The sequence below is a fragment of the Eupeodes corollae genome, chromosome 1, assembly GCF_945859685.1.
Source record: "Eupeodes corollae chromosome 1, idEupCoro1.1, whole genome shotgun sequence".
NCBI lineage: Eukaryota > Metazoa > Arthropoda > Insecta > Diptera > Syrphidae > Eupeodes > Eupeodes corollae.
Genome location: NC_079147.1, coordinates 167,807,150 through 167,823,641, shown reverse-complemented (window position 1 = coordinate 167,823,641; position 16,492 = coordinate 167,807,150). Strand labels below are relative to the sequence as shown.

The following is a 16,492-nucleotide window of genomic DNA, read 5'->3' as shown; positions in this document are numbered from 1 at the left end:
TAGCAAATAATGATAAATGTGATCTGTAACTTAATTACTTCGATATGATTGTTTATAACTCCAATCAAGAGAACTTAACAATTTAAAATAAACATAAAATAAATAAATCTAGACGTCGCGTCATGTTGAAGTTGCAAAGTTTTGGATGGTGTAATTATTTTGTAATTTACTGAATTTGATTAATAGTGGAAAACTATCTTGTGACTACCTGTTTTCTTCGGAGATGATTCTAGGCCAAGTGAATTTGGAATTTTAATTCCTGAATGAGGATTTTTAATTTCATCTGATTGTTGTCATACAAAATTGTTGAGAGCAGGTGAAAACTCTTGAAGTTTTGTCTTATTTTACTTGACTTTATTTCACTCCACCGGATGGAACATATTATATCCGCAACTGGTTTTGAGTCTGAATATTCGAAATTGGACCGAAGCCCAGAACTTATGCTTCTTTACAAATCTTGTTCAAGAATATTTTCTGCTCAAGGGTTGTTATTTTTAATATTAATTTACCATTAATTATTTAGTAATAATTCTGAGTTCAATGAACAGATCTAAAAATGTGTTATCTTTACCACAACTAATTTATCAAATTAACGAAACTCTGAAACGAATTAATGACATTAATCTTTTTATAAATTTGATTAAAAATTATTGTTTATCAATGAAAAATGTTCCACTGATTGCAACCAAAAACAATCTTATAAAATTATTATATTTATTTTCTTTATCAATTTTCAATTTCTCTCAACATTACACAACGTGACTTTAAAAAAATTGAATTTAACACTTTTTACAACAAAAACAAAAGTTAACAACGTTTTCAGTAGTAAACAAAATAAACACCATAAAATCTGCTTATCGGAAAACAAAATCAACACAGTGAACGTAGACTGACAGGTGACAACAAAACATGCCCTTGCTCTCCAATACTGCAGTTGTGATGTTTACGTGTTCAAAAATAGTCGTTTAACACACAAAAATGGAAATATTTTCAAATCATTCTGCGAATACATATTCATGGATGAAATCGAAAGTGAATAATCTTGCCTTAGCGTTGTTTTTGTTTAACAGTTCAATGAGCTCTCAAGCCCACAGGGCCATCGGTGTATAACTTATAATTATTATTAAAAAACAAGAAGAACAGCCAACTTCCAGAAGAGCTTAGTCTCTGGCAAGCACAAGATGCTAGTGTAAACCTAAACCTAACTACAGACACAAAGAAATCAAGGCCCAGTCAAAGTGTATACTTTACTAGCAGCCCGGCTTTGTATAGCTTGGTCTTGGTCTTGGGAGAGCTGAGTCTCTCTTTCCGTTCATATCTCTACATTATACCTATTCACCTCCACTAGGTTAAGTTAAATTTATAGTCTGTAAAGTAGAATTGCATTTTAACTTAATAATACCTTAACACGTGATAAACTCAGAAAAACATCTTGATTTTATTCGAGGATTGTTTTGATATATTTAATTTATGAAAAAAGTCCTTCAAAAAACAAATAATGATAATTGAACAATCAAAGCAAAGTTTTTCAGTGCTGAAGCAATTCCGAGTTAAAACCACAGCTAATCGTAGTTAATTCTGAATTCAGAGTTAACTCACGAATACTTTTTTCAGTTCGGGTTTCGGGTTAAACTAATGAGTGGTATTATCATTTTATATCACTAAAAAGAAGAAAAGAAATTCAACCTTTTTCCATTTAAATTAAAATGATTTAGTCGCGATCTGATAAATCTCGTGCTTCTCAAAAGAGTTAAACTTAAAATTTTATGAATGTAACAAAAACTGACTCGATTTTCCACAAAAAGAAGTAGAAATAATATTTCAAATTTTAGCATCTGTGTAAAAGATCTGTATACTTAAACCAGATTTAATTTAGAATTAACTACAAGGTCTACAAGATTATAATATGAAAAATATGGTTCACGAGTTAACTTGAGTTTAACAGCTAAGATGATCTCGCACTGAAAAACAGGGTCTGAGTGTTATAAGTCTGCTAGAATGTGTGCACTATCTATTTGCAACTTTACTTCCCAGGCTTTATGGTTGGTTTATTCGAATGCCTTACGTGCAGAAATGCACAGCAATTTTCTGAGACTTGCTGAGGCTGTAAAATCAGACTGAATCATTTTTAGGTTGATGATATACAATGGCTGATGCAATATATGTAATTTTGTAGTGGGAAGGATAAACTGCATTTTATGAAAGCTTATTATTACCATCTTGTCAAACTTCGGTCATTCTTATAGTTGGTTTTTGTTATAAAATATGTGTTGTAAGCGATTTAAGTGTTTAATTTTGATAAAGTTACAGGTTTAAAAATTCATAATCGAAGATTAAATTAATGTTAACTACTCGTATGTACGTAAATTATGATAATAGAAATTCTGGATTCATATCGTTACCTTGACCTATACGGACCTAACTTAACAGATAATACACGTTTTTAGGCTAAATGAGTTTGGGTAAAAGTAAGGCCATATAATGTGGTTGAGGTCTCTGTCCATTTATATTTTCAGAATACAATATTTATAGCAACCACAATGGCAATTGAAACCAATAACACTATTTTCGATGCAGTTTTTAAAAAACTATTTATTTCTGGTTAAAATTAAGAGATGTTTTAATGGATTGTTTTTATTTACACTGAAAAAAATCAATTTCACGATATTTTTAGTAGTGCCTGAATACTGATATCAAGAGCACGTCCATACTTTGATCACCGCTAAAAAATGTTCTCTTTAGGAGGCTATCAAAATTAAGATAACATAATGTGTGTCTTAACCTTACATTTACGTATTTCAAGGGCTAAGATGACAACATAAGATTATTTTAGAACACTGCTGTCCAGCAAGATATGGTCTTACTATCTTACTTGGAAGACCTCCGACATATGAAAGCATTTCAAGATTTCAACAGCGGAGCTGAAGCAAGAAAACAAATTTTAAAAATGTTGCGTGAATAGGTGCATTTAAGTAGGTACATTATTTTTCTATAAATTAAATAATAACAACAACAACAAGAAAGAAACTTTAGTGTGGGGCCTTAAATTACACGTTGCAGAACCTCTTTTCACTCCAGTTCTGGCGAGATACATAGCTTTTATATTTAATTAATAGATATCAAACGTTCATTATATCTTTTGCAATTGTCCATAAGTTCAACGAAAATGTCTCTTTTGCTGTTTTTGGGACATTTATATTTTTAAAAATCGTGTTTAAATACAAGTTCTAGAGTATCCAAATCGAATCAATTTGGAAAGAAAAAACAACACTTTAAGGAAGCCTTACATTATTTTGGTCCGTTAAAAATTTAATACGATGAAATTGAAGTCGAGTTTCAAGAATTTAAAGGCAACTTAATATCAAATTATTGATCTCTTATTCAAAGATACTTCTTAAGAATCTTAATATTTGCCATTTCTCTCAGAAAAGATCTTATGAAAATAATTCAAATATTACTAAAGTTTTTTCAAATTCTTAATGGTTGGAATGCAAAGATTTTGGTGAATATCGTTAAATTACTAACAAATTTTCAGATGAAGTCTTTATTTAAGCAACTTCCCCCCCTTGGACCGTTAATTGGTCAAAAGGTGATGAATGTGTGCTGCGTTGAATTATGCTTCAAAATTTTTGAACTACCAGCAATATTTTTCGTTTAAAGAAATATGTAGCTTAGTTTGAAAATCTGGTTTTGTTAAATAGAATTTTAGTCCAAAAACAAATTTTTATCAATTTAAGTAGCATTTCTTAAATTGTTATAAATTGGATGAATGAAATTAATTTGAGAGATATCAAGAACCGAACATCTGTTCGATTTTTACTACTGAATTTTGAAAACAATATTTTTTGTGAAATAAAATAAGTTTGAAGGCATTACTTTTATTTTTTAAAAGCTTTTTGATCCGAAAGTAAATTTTTATCAAGTTTTAGTTTTGATTTTTTGTTAGGTTTTTATTTCTTGTAAAAAAGTGTCAAATCAGATTTTTCTCAAAATTTTACTGAATGTTGACAACAATATTTTTTAAGAGATAAAAGTAGTTAAAAGAGCATTTCACAAAGCTGTGAAAAGATATTTGAGTCGAAAATCAATGTTTACTTACTTTTATTAATTTTGTTTAGGTTTTTATTTTTTGTAAAAAAAATGTTAAATTGATTTTTCTCAAAATTGTTATGAATGATGAAAACAATATTTCTTATAAGTTAAAATTAATTAGTTGGAAGCCATGATCTCAAATTTTTGATATTTGAGTCTAAACTCAATTTTTTGTAGGTTTTTATTTTTTTTATAAAAAAAACTGTCATTTTGATTTTTCTCAAAATTTTACCAAACATTAAACACGTTATTTTTCGTTGCACAAAATTGTTTTGGAGATAAAATCATTTTGTATTCGTAAAATTTTCGAGGTGACAAAATTTGTTTTTAATTGGGTGATTCGTGAGATATTTAGGTTTTACCAACATTTTCACTTTTTTTTTAAACTGCTATGGTAAAAAAAATACGAACGCAATTTTCTTGAGAGCCTTTTCTGCACTTTTATCTATATAACCAAATTTATTTGAAGTCGATTTCTCTTCTGGTTCTTGATCTAAGGACGACGAAAAAACGTCGCCAACGTACGGACGTACGAACGTACGTACACACGCACGCACAGGCATCTCTCTTAAAATCTTTTATTTCTTTTCTAGGGACCTTGAAACGTCGAAAAATGTCAAAATTTTCAATTTGACAAATTGGACCTATTACAATAATTCCTATTGGAAGTTAAGAATACTCTTCTAAGGGAGGGTCATAACCTCTATACGACACGATGTCCGCCTCTATCCGTCATTGTAAAATACTACATTCGAGTATAGATTTTCTAGACAGTAAATCAGAAATATTTTCACCTCAGAAATATTTAACAAAACAAAAAAAATGTTGATTCTAGTTTCTCAATTAAAAGAAACTTTATTTCAGTTTTTTAAATTTACCTACAAGAAATTGACTTCAATAAATGAAACAAAATGGTCCTAGTTCCAATATCATGCCTTGTTTCAAATGGAAAGTATTTATAGCTAAGAAATCACATAAGTTTGTTAATCTGCATCAACATTAGCAACATTTATAAACACAAAATCCATCGGGTTAATAAATCATTTCCAGTTATTAATTATTTAAAGGAGAACGTTTTGAGCTGCTGAGAGGACTTGGATAACAACAAACAATATTCGTAATTGGCATATTTATTGTTTTCGTTTCTGTTTTTAAGAAGAAAAGTACAATTTCACGACTCTATTGCATGATCTTGCTCGTGCAGTAGTAAGTATTATAGATTTTGTAGTCAATTTTATTGCCAATTTCTTGATATATTTAAATATGATAACATGTTAAACATTTCGTAAAATGAAGCTGAATGAAATAAGGACTAAAGGGTAGGGGTTTGTTCGCAGATGATGGTCTAACTTTCTGTAGATCTTCGCGTACAACAGATGACGCTATACTTATTGACACTTACCTTTTGCAAAATAAAAAAATAAAAAGCAAATATTAGAGCTAAGGTACGTCTGTTTCCTTATTATTAAACAACTTAAGGTGGTCAGCTTCCAAAAATTAAACTATAAAAGTTAAGTCGTCAAATTATAAGAGTTCGTCTTGAGTCCTTAAATATAGTCTAAGGCAAATCTATCAAGCCTTAAGGACCTATCCAAACTGATCAACGTCTTAAAATAAAAAAACTGGAAAATTTATTTCAATACAAGAATAAAAATCTAATTTCTATCCGCATCAGTATTTCGCTTTATCTTTTATCTGCAGTAATTCTACTTCAAATGTTATACCTGTTATTTATATACATTTCTACTGTACTACGGATGGCTTTTCCAAACAAAAAAAACACTCTTTTGTTTTCAGTTCTATAAATATTAAAACTCATTTTTTACTTTTTTGTAAATTTTGTATTATTTTTTTAATCTTTTCCAAACTTAGTTTACTTAAAATTTCTGTTTTAAAAAGGTAAGATCTATACTATTATTAAATAGCCTATACAAAAACTTTATAATTCAAAAAAATTATATATTAGTCGTTATCAATAAAATTTATAAACTAAGACAACAGACAACAGCAGATCGGGCAACTACCTTGAAGCAGAATGTCTCCGATTCGGAGGAAATCGGAGAGAATTCCGCTCCGTGCGTGGGTTACCTCGATAGGGCCGATTTCTTTATGAAATAATTAAAAGAATAAAACATTTATAAAAGGCTTTGTGAGGCTTCCTTAAAGTTTTTCCCTTTTAATCCCTTTCTTCGAAATTAGGTTAAAATATATACGACTGTCAAGTTAGCACTACATTTTTCGAAATTTAAAAAAAAAAACTGAATATGCAATTAATTGTAGCTTTTTTGTTGTAAATTAGTTGAATATAGGCATAATCATTATTTATTATATAGAGTCGGATTCTAAACGGCCTTTTGGTTTGGCTTAAAATTTTAAATTCTTTCAAGGGGGCACTAAGGAGGGACAGCATTATTTTTTTCATTTTTGTTCGCCTTGAGCTATATTTGCTTATGTTTGGACGAAAGTTGGAGACGCAATGGGGAAAATTTAATTTGGAACATTTTTGGAATTTCTGATTTCTTAAAACACATTGAGATTATTTTTGAAAGTTAAATCATTAGCGTAAATAATAGTTTATAAGCCAAGTTTTGGTTTCTGTACATGTGCTTATTCGTGTTTAATTAAAATGTAGGCTTTAAAAAAAGAGACGTATTTTGCATTTTTGAAAAAAAAGTTTGGGGCAATATCTTTTAAAATATACATTTAACGACTATTAGTTTTTGGAACAATGGTAAGAAAACTTTTTAGAATCTAAAAAAAATGAAAAGTTAGAATTTCGAAAAAAGGGGGGCTAGAGTTCATTATATTTTAAAACTTTGATCATAGAGGTCCAAAAATTTGAAACAATGCTCAGAACAACCTGGAACAATTTTCAAAAAATCGATTTTCGAAAAAGAGGGGGCTAGGTCGAAACAGTTTTGCGGGTCTAAGACACCCATTTAAAAAAAAAAACCTTTGGAATAATGCGGAACAAACCGGAACAACTTTCCAAAATATGAAAACCGAAAATAGGGGGCTAACTTCAAGCACTCACTATATACCCCCATTTTACAAAAAAATAAAGTAAACTAAATTTTTGGAATTTATTTCTTTCCACAACAAATTTACAACAAATAATTGTCAACTTATTATGTACTTAGGTTTAACAAAATCAAAAAGTGTAGTGCTAACTTGACATCAACCTAGAATTACATCAATCTTTTTTTTAAATCGTCTAGCTTACAATTTTTTTCCACTACTAATTTACAGCAAAAAAGCTACAATTAACTTCATACTCAGTTTTTCAAATTTAAAAAAAAAATGTAGTGCTAACATGACAGTCATCAATTTTATCTTACAGAAAAGCTGCGGTTTTTAAAAAAAAATAACGTACTGAAAGTAATTTTCAACTTCCCATAGGAAGTTATAGTAATCATTCCGATTTGTCGAATTGAAAATTTTGACATTTCTCGACGTTTTAAGGTCCTTAGAATCTAAATAAAAAATTTTTAGCGAGATGGCTGCGTGCACAATTCATATGTGTACGTACGTTCGGGAAGCTTTTTCGTTGTACATATCTCAAGACCCAGTCGAAATATCGACTTCAGATAAATTTTGTTATACAGACAGTAACAGAGAAAGATGCAGAAAGGACTCTGAGCGGGTGTTTTTTTACCAAAGCAATTAGCTGGGATGCGACCCACACTGATAACTTCCCATTCCATCTGTCTATTTGTCTTGCTTAAAAGTTTGTAACTTTTCATGTTGGGTTAAAAAAGTTGTAAGTTGAATTATTCTTAAAAAAAAAATTACCAACAATATTTTAAAAAAAAAGAAAAAGTTTAGTTTGAAAATCTAGTTTTATTAAATAGATTTTTAGTCGAAAAAAAATGTTACCAATCTTAGTAGCATTACTTAAATTTTTACAAATTGGATGAACCGAACCGAACATCAATTTTAACAAATTTGCGTACTATTTTTTTTATGAAAAACGGACTGTTGGATTTTTATAAAAAACCACTGAATATCGAAAACAATATTTCCTGTGAAATAAAAAAGTTTGAAGACAATATTTGTAATGTTTAACTTTTAACAGCTTTTTGAGTCGTAAGTAAATTTTTACCAAGTTTTAGTATTGTTTTTTTGTTAGGTTTGTATTTTTTGTAAGAAAACTGTCTATTAGATTTGTCTCAAAATTTTATTGAATGTTGACAACAATTTTTTTTGAGAGATAAAAGTACTTTAAAGCCAATATCTCAAAGTTTGGAAAAGATATTTGAGTCGCAAATCAATTTTTACCAACTTGTAAAAAAAAACTGTCAATTTCATTGTGCTCAAAATTTTTCCGAATGTTGAAAACAATATTTCTTATAAGTTAAAATTATCTGGAAGCCATAGATTCAAATTTTTCAAAAGAAATTTGAGCCGAAAAACTATTTTTACCAACTTTTGTTAAATTTTCTTACAAGGTTTTATTTTTGAAAAAAAAAACTGTCAATTCGATTTTTCTCAAAATTTTACTGTATATTGACATGAATATTTTTTAATAGATGACAGTAGTTTTAAGCCAATATCTCAAATATTTGAGTCAAATTTCTGTTTTTACCAACTTTAAGTATTATTTTTTTTTAGGTTTAAAAAAAAACTGTCAATTCGATTTTTTTTTCAAAATTTTATCAGATGTCAAAAGCATTATTGTTTGTTGGAAAACGTTGTTGTGGAGATGAAATCATATTAAACTTTTTTTTTTAGTTTTTTTGATTTATAAAAAAAACCGTTTGTTGTATTTTTTCCAAAAATATACTTCTTTAGTTTCACCTTACAATATATCTTTTAAAATTTATCAAACATTTTTACCTTTTTTTTACGCTGCTATTGTAAAAAAAAACACCCAAGCAATTTTATTGAGAGCCCTCTCTGCATTATTATCTGTATAACAAAATTTATTTGATGTCGATATCTCTTCTGGTTCTTGAGCTATGGAAAACGAAAAAAAGTCACGAACGTACGGACGTACGAACTTTCCGACACACGCACGCACAGACATCTTTCTAAAAATCTTTTATTTCGACTCTAGGGACCTTGAAACGTCGAGAAATGTCAAAATTTCCAATTTGACAAATCGGACCCATTACAATAACTTCCTATGCGAAGTTAATAATGTAGAAAACGAATGTTTTTAAAACATCAAAGTTAAAATGAGAATTTTTAGAAGGTAAAGCAAGATCACTTCTAAAATGATTCAAATTGTATCTGGGAGGCAAAGATTTGTATGTACCTATATTTTGAAAAAATCATCATGCAATTTGTTGTTAAAAAATATGTTAACTTTTAATTTAGCCTTAAAAGAAGTTTTTAGTTGTCTTAAGATTTTTTAAAGGAACGTATTTTAAAAACCAAATGTTATACAAAAATTAAAGTGAGATTTAAATTCAGGACATCTTTATCCTATAAAAAAGTATTCTTTTGTATATTTATTTCTTAGAACAAAAATATTATTTAGTCGACAATTAGCTAGTACCTATACATTTTTTACATTTCAAACATTTCTTTCGAAAAAAAACCACATTAGAATATTATTTGCACATTGCACTTTCCTTAAACAAAACAAATAAGTTAAAAACCACTTCCTGTTTTTTTTTTCAATTCACGTGCACCACGTTTCTATTTTGTTTTCTGTTTTTAAAAGCAGGTTATATTTTAAACTACCCATACCTACCGATCTCTATTAAAAATTATTATTCAAATTACTCTCTCCTTCTATCTCTCTTTTTGACTCTCTATTTTTATAAAATGTGGATTTATTTGGTTGGATTAAAAGTTTGCTCAAATCGCAGCTAAAATAAAAAACTCCATAAAATATATCCAAACCAACACACGTGCTTGAAGAAAAAAGCTTCTCACCGTCACCGTAGCTTTTCTCTACCTCTCTCTTTAAAATGGCTCAAATGGTTCTGCAAACTTTTCTGTAAACAAAGATCAACGATCGCCACACCATCCAAGCTCAAACATAAGCTTTTTTATGTTGTTTTTGTCTTCTAAGCTCACTTATGCACTTTCTGTTTGTTTGTATGGGTGTTGAGTTTATAAATTGAAGATCTCTCCAAGAGACCATCGCACCAAAAGCTCTAAAAATGGACCACAAAGAACCTGCAAAAACCATTGCAGCTGCTGTATAAGCTCTAAACGCTCGCTCGACGGACGCTCGTAAACTCATACAAACAGCCGAACCAGTAGAGCTTCGGGTCTACGGGTAAAGCGGTGGGATGGAGTCGTGTGGTGTAGCACCGTAAAGTTGCACAAACACATAAACAAACACGAAGTGATCGATATGAACCCCATCGTGAGTGTTTCTAAGTTTGTTGTTGCTTTGGGGAGCACTCTTTTTCCATATCTTATTTGTTTTTGTTGTATTTTGATGTCGCACTAACGAGCTGTCTGTAGTGTAGCCAGCCACAGAGCCGCTTTCTGACGCTTTTGCGGAGAAATTTTCGATCAGTTTAAATTTTTCATTTGCACCGATCGCTAGCATTTTGCGCATAATTAATGCACCGTGCGTTTTTTTTAATTTTAAGAGGAATTAAATCACAAATTTCAATTTCAATTTCAATTAAATTCTGCATGCGAGTACCTACTTCCCAAAAATAATAAAAAATTTTAAAGAATTACAAAAAAATACTTTTCTTGTGTCAAAAATCAAAAAAAAATAATACCTATACCTATTCCTTGTGTCTCCGCCAGTGCCTGTTCCTGTGCCTGTGGTGAATTTGTATCAATTTTTGTGTCTGTCGTTCCTCTGGTTTTGGTTAGTGTCTTATTTTTAACATCAACAGCAACAACAACAAATTGACCAAAAGTGGAACATGAACAAGTGAATCGCTTTGGCGCGGGTTCTTTTTAACTTTCGATTTCATTTCGAAATTTTGTTCGAATTATTCTTCTTTTTTTTTGCATTCGTGATTGTCTTTTATATTCTTCGTTTTCTTTAATTTCTGTTATTTTCTTGTGTGAAAACTCGTGCAGGTTTTCTTTTTTTGTGTTGCATCTAGTGCATCTTTCCGCGAAAAATTTAAAAATATGAAAATTTTGCAATAATTTCCTTGAAGAAAAAGAAGTTTGTGCGTGTAGAGCCTTGAAAAAAAAGTAAATTGTGTGTCGAAATTTTTCAACAAAATTTGAGAAGAAATTAAAAATTGTGTTTATTTTGTGAGTGTTATTTTTGGCTGAGATGTGACTTTTTCCTGTGCCACAAGAAAAGGTTTATAAAATATTACATTGGAGTTAAAGGTTTGTAAAAGACACATTTTTGAATTTAATTGCAAATCGTTCAAAAAGGACTGCCCATACCCCTTTCTCTACTTGAAAATCAAAAAATATGTAGGTACCCGTACCATCTCTTTTTCTAACGGGGTCCATTTAAACCGGATTACATTAGATATATGTACATACATAATGGTGGCTGTGGCTGCAACATAAAATCTTCGGCATAGTCGCGTCGTCGTCGGCCTCGGCGAACAATGTGATTCCACTGATAAATTTTGATTTTGCCTTGTTTTTTGTTGTTGTTGTTGTTGTGTGTGGTAAACTACACCATCAACATACCGTTGCATTTGAACGAAATGAAATAAAAAGTGTACAAACAGGTCGTATCAAATCGCTCGTAATATATAAGTTCGAAATATTAGTTGAAATGCTGAAATTCTTCGAGAAAATATTTTAAAAATATAAACGGCCAATTTCTTGACAAAGTTTAAGTCTCTTAAACTCAATTTCGTTCTTAATCATTTCTCCCTCAAGTTCTAGAGCGTTAGAACTGCGGCTTAGATTTTAATTTGAGGTAGAACTACGATTTATTAGACCCTCAAATTTGGGGTTGAGGATATTAAAGCTCGGTTAAGCAATGTTTTTAGTTCTTTTCAAGACTTAATTTTTATATTTATTTCGGTTTTGGATAAAATTTCACACTACAGGGACATTTGACAAGAAGTCATAAAAAAGAGTTGCATAATTTAAAATGTTGTGCGCGCTGACAGTTCCAAATGTAAAATGTAAACAAGTATTGACACCCATTAACTGTTTACTTTTCGTGCGATTTAATTTAGTTTTACTTTCAAAATTAAAAAGTGGGAGGACATTATAAATAGAAGCGTTTGCAATCACCACTAGTTTTGAGTCTGCACAAACAGATTATACGAGCTATTAAAATTATGTCGGGAGTCTTAAATAATCAATATGCCCGGATTCAAGTATCGATAAATATGTTTATAGAAGCCAAGACACCCGTTTTGACTTTACGTGCATCTTAATATGTAAAAATACTAAACTTTTAACAATGTTGTTGCAATTTTCGTTTTGACAATAATATTTTACCTGAATTCACTGAATAAACAAGATTTCTTTAATGAAATGATTTTGATGTCAATTTTTTCATTTATTCACGAGATATCGAAAATCGAATATTAATCCTGTAGATATCAATTTTTATAAAAAAAACTAACTGTTGGCTTTTTATAAAAAATTCACTGAATGTTTTTAAGAAACTGTCCATTTTTCTCAAAATTTTACTGAATGTTGAAAACTTCATTGCAAATACTTTTGAAATTCTTCGTTGCAGTTAATTTTTAAGTAAAATAATTTGTTTGCTCTTAATTTATTTTTTTTTGTTTAGTTTTTTTGATTGATTAAAAACTGTCTGGTTTGTGTGTATTTTGGGTTAACCAAAATTTTCACTTTTTTTAATTTGTACTGTAAAAAAACATCTGCTCAATTTTATGGGAATAATTTAAGTATTATAATCTGTATAACAAAATTTATTTGAAGTCGATATCTCTACTGGCTCTTGAGATATGAACCATGAAAAAATCTTACAGAACGTTCGCACTAACGCATACGCAGACATCTCCCTAAAAATCTTTTATTTAGATCCTAGAGACCTTTAGCTTGAAATTGGCAATACCAACTCAGCTGTCAAAAAAACTAAAATCTTTGTTTTTACACAATTTAGAATTAAGAAAAACTTTAGAAATGTTTTAAATTATTTTCATACAATTTTTTCTGCGAGAAAGAGCAAATATTCAGGTTCCTAATAAAAAAAGCTTGAATGAGAGATCGCCAATCATATTAAATTGCTTTTAAATTTCTGAAATTCGTCTTCAGTTCAATGTTATTTATTTTTTACGCAAATAAATAGTGTAATGCTTTCTTACACTGTTTTTTTCTTTCAAAATTCATTTTTATAAAATGCAAAAACTTTTTAGATATAAACAAATTTAAAAAATCTATTTTTTCAAGTGAATTTGATCTGTATGCTCCAGAACTGGGATTGAAACACGAATTTCAAGAATATAAATGTCCCAAAAACACCAAAAGTTACACTTTTGTTAAACTAATGGCTAATTGTAAAACCTAATGAACGTTTGAAGTGAAAAGAGATTCTGCAACGTGTAGTTTATGAGTGCCTCACTAAAGTTCCTTCCCAACTTATTTTTTTAACTTAATTTGTTTTTATTAAATTTTCAGAGAAGTTATGTATTTACTTAAATGCACCTATTTCCTTACATTCAAAAACCAAACATTTTTCCTTCTACACTTTTTAAGTTTTGTTGACTTCCTTAAGATCAAAATATTTTCAAAATGTTCGCCCAAAATAGCAATTTTAAAGAATTTGTCTTCTAGCACCATCAAAACCATGTAAACTATTGTATGTTGGATCTTTAATATGGTATATTTAGAAAACTGTTGGAATCTTTTAATGTTTTTACATGTAGAGAGTCGTCTTCCTATAACACAGTGTTCTAAGATAAGCTTATAACCAAAGTCCTTGAAATATGTAAATGTAAGGTAAAGATACACTTTATGTATTTACATTTTGTCAGTCATCTATAGAGACCATTTTAAGCGGTTCTCAAAAACTCATGTTTATGTTAAGTCTGTGATTAAAGGCTAGATCCACCCTTTTCCTTGAACAAAAATAACGATTTTCTGGTTATTTTCCAGGCAAAAAAATGGTGAAGTAGATGCAATTGCTTCCTTTTTTCTTAACAATAAATTTTAAATTTAGCTTTTTAGTGTTCAATTATTAATTGACAAGGACATTGACTACGTTAAGGTAACTTTTTGTTGTTTTCACCTTTCAGAGTTAAAATTATTTTTTTCTTTCTGGTACTTATGAACAAGTGCAACATTTTTTAAAAAGTTACTGCAAAACTGGATTTCTGCCTTTCAGAAAAGTTATATCATAATAATGAAGTTTTTTCTGTTGTTTTCGAATCTTAGGTTTTGTATGTCAACTTTTTTTTCTAAAAACTAACCGCTCCCGTCTAACACGGTGATACAGACCTCCCATCCCATAAATTTGTTTTATTTTTTTGTCCCAATCTTCTTACTCCAGTATTATGGTATAACTTATAACAAAAACCTATTTAAGATCATTTTTGAACAACTGAATTCTGATTTTTCACTTTTTTGTCTGATTTCTTGAGTTCTTCGCTCGAGGTCCAAAACTCGGATTATTAATTAGGCCAACATCATTGAGCTGTCATTTGAAGTGTTATAGTCTTTTCCATTAACGATTATGGCCATTATATTTTTTCTACCCAAACATTAAAAAATAACATTTATTACGTTAGTTATTCAGATACCCCCCGAAATGGGCAGAAAAAGTGTCTACAAATTGGCTTAAAAGAATTGCTTGTTGTGAATCTCTCAGGCGGCAATATGAATGGCAAATCCAAAATTTATAATAAAATAAATGTTTGCCAACAATACCCGTGTTTTATTGGAAAATCTATCAAAAGTATAGTTTTTACACTAATAACAAAAACAATATCCGCAGTATGAATACTATCTATAAAAGTTAAAGTAGAATCTTACTACGGATGGGTTTTTAACATTTATACGAGTCTCGAATGGATCTGAATGTGTTTTCAAAATAATTATTGCTTAAAAGGTTATGATTTAGTTGTGAGTAAATTATTCTGCTCTCAAGTTACTCAGCCTCTGCTACTAATTTTTCTCGAACTAAGTCTTCGTGTTTGCTCCAAATTCATCTGTTCTTGTGCCGCGTAGCAAAGAGATGTTGTGCTTAGCTGACAGCAATAAATTTTGGTTTGAGAAAATATTCCTCCATGTCATATTCAGCAAGCTTTGCGAAGACTTCGCCTTTTCAATTAGGTACATGATTTTTTAAATCCATTGTTTTTTTTTAGTGATTTCAAGACGATGGCCATTGAAGAACCAACCTTCTTTAACCAAAATGTGACAAGATCTTGTAAATACCATGATTTTATATTTGTCAATATGTTGCAGTATGTTGACAACCGATTTATCATAAGCTGCAAATTTTCTGGTGACTCTGAAAGGATCACTAGATCATCTGCATAGAGTAGAACATTGATTGTAGTGTCAGCTATCCGAATCCCACCAGGAAGATATTTGCCAATATCGTTAATGAACAACGCAAACAGCAAAGCACTCAAAGGGCATCCTTGTTTAACACCAGCGTTAGTACCAAACTATTGTGAGAACGTAGATTCATCCCAAACCGGTGCTTCTGTACCAGTATACATATTCCATAATACATTTTAAAGTTTTGAGGCGATTCCGAGTTGGGAGAGTTTAAAAAAAAGTTTATTTCTTAATAGTTCAGCACCTTTTAAAAATATGCTACCTACTCCAGATGCATTTTTTTTAATTTGATTTAAAAAATTATAAACTATATTTTTTGTACAAAAACATGCAAATACTCGTAACAAGACCATAATGCATTATCTGTAAAACCAACTTCTTCACACAAGTTTTTCTTCACAAAACGAAGCGAATCAAGCTCATTTTAATTCGATTCAGGTATATAAACAATTGAGTCGAGCTTCAAGCTCGCTTCAACACGATATGTTGATGTAGTAGTCTACGAACAAACCCCCTTCTTGAAGTTTTTATTTTATGTCAATTATTAAATTAAATTTTTGTATAGAATCTCAATTTCCAGATGTTTTCTTAACTTTTCTTCTTCCATTATATTAGTTTTAGTTAGTTATTTTGCTGAAGTTAATTTTAACTTTTGATTTTCACAAAACTTGTTTCTATTTTTGTGTTTTTTTTTTTTTAATTATTATTCTGACAGATCTTCTTTTAGTTGTACCAATTTTTAAATACAAAAATCTGGCTCCTGCCGATGGGTTTTCTTGGGAATTTTCTACTACATATACTATTTATAGAATGCCAAAAAAACACGGGTAATGTGATTTTTAACTTTACTCTCGAAGTCGAAATAAGAATGACCCGGTATAATAATGGTATTGTATACCTCTTGTTTTTAATGTCTTACCTCAGATGTTTAAAATTGTAATTTTCATTTATTTGAATTTCCCTTAAGAACGTACAATTTTGTAATACGTCAAAAATTCAAAAATTCAAAAATCAA

General features: G+C 29.7%; 1 protein-coding gene across 11 annotated transcripts in view; it reads left to right on the top strand.

Moving 5' to 3' along the window:
• LOC129954025 (TLD domain-containing protein 2) overlaps positions 1–16,492 on the top strand; it is a 331,572-nt gene that overhangs the window by 97,300 nt on the left and 217,780 nt on the right. For 2 of the 11 annotated variants that reach the window (XM_056067626.1, XM_056067625.1), the window contains exon 1: positions 10,592–11,358. The exons of 3 other annotated variants lie outside the window; for them this stretch is intronic. The gene's annotated coding sequence lies outside the window, so the exon portion shown is untranslated. Of the gene's footprint in view, positions 1–10,585; positions 11,359–16,492 lie in introns of those variants that run through there. 6 more of the 11 variants (XM_056067648.1, XM_056067628.1, XM_056067646.1 and 3 more) reach the window with 5 other exon arrangements.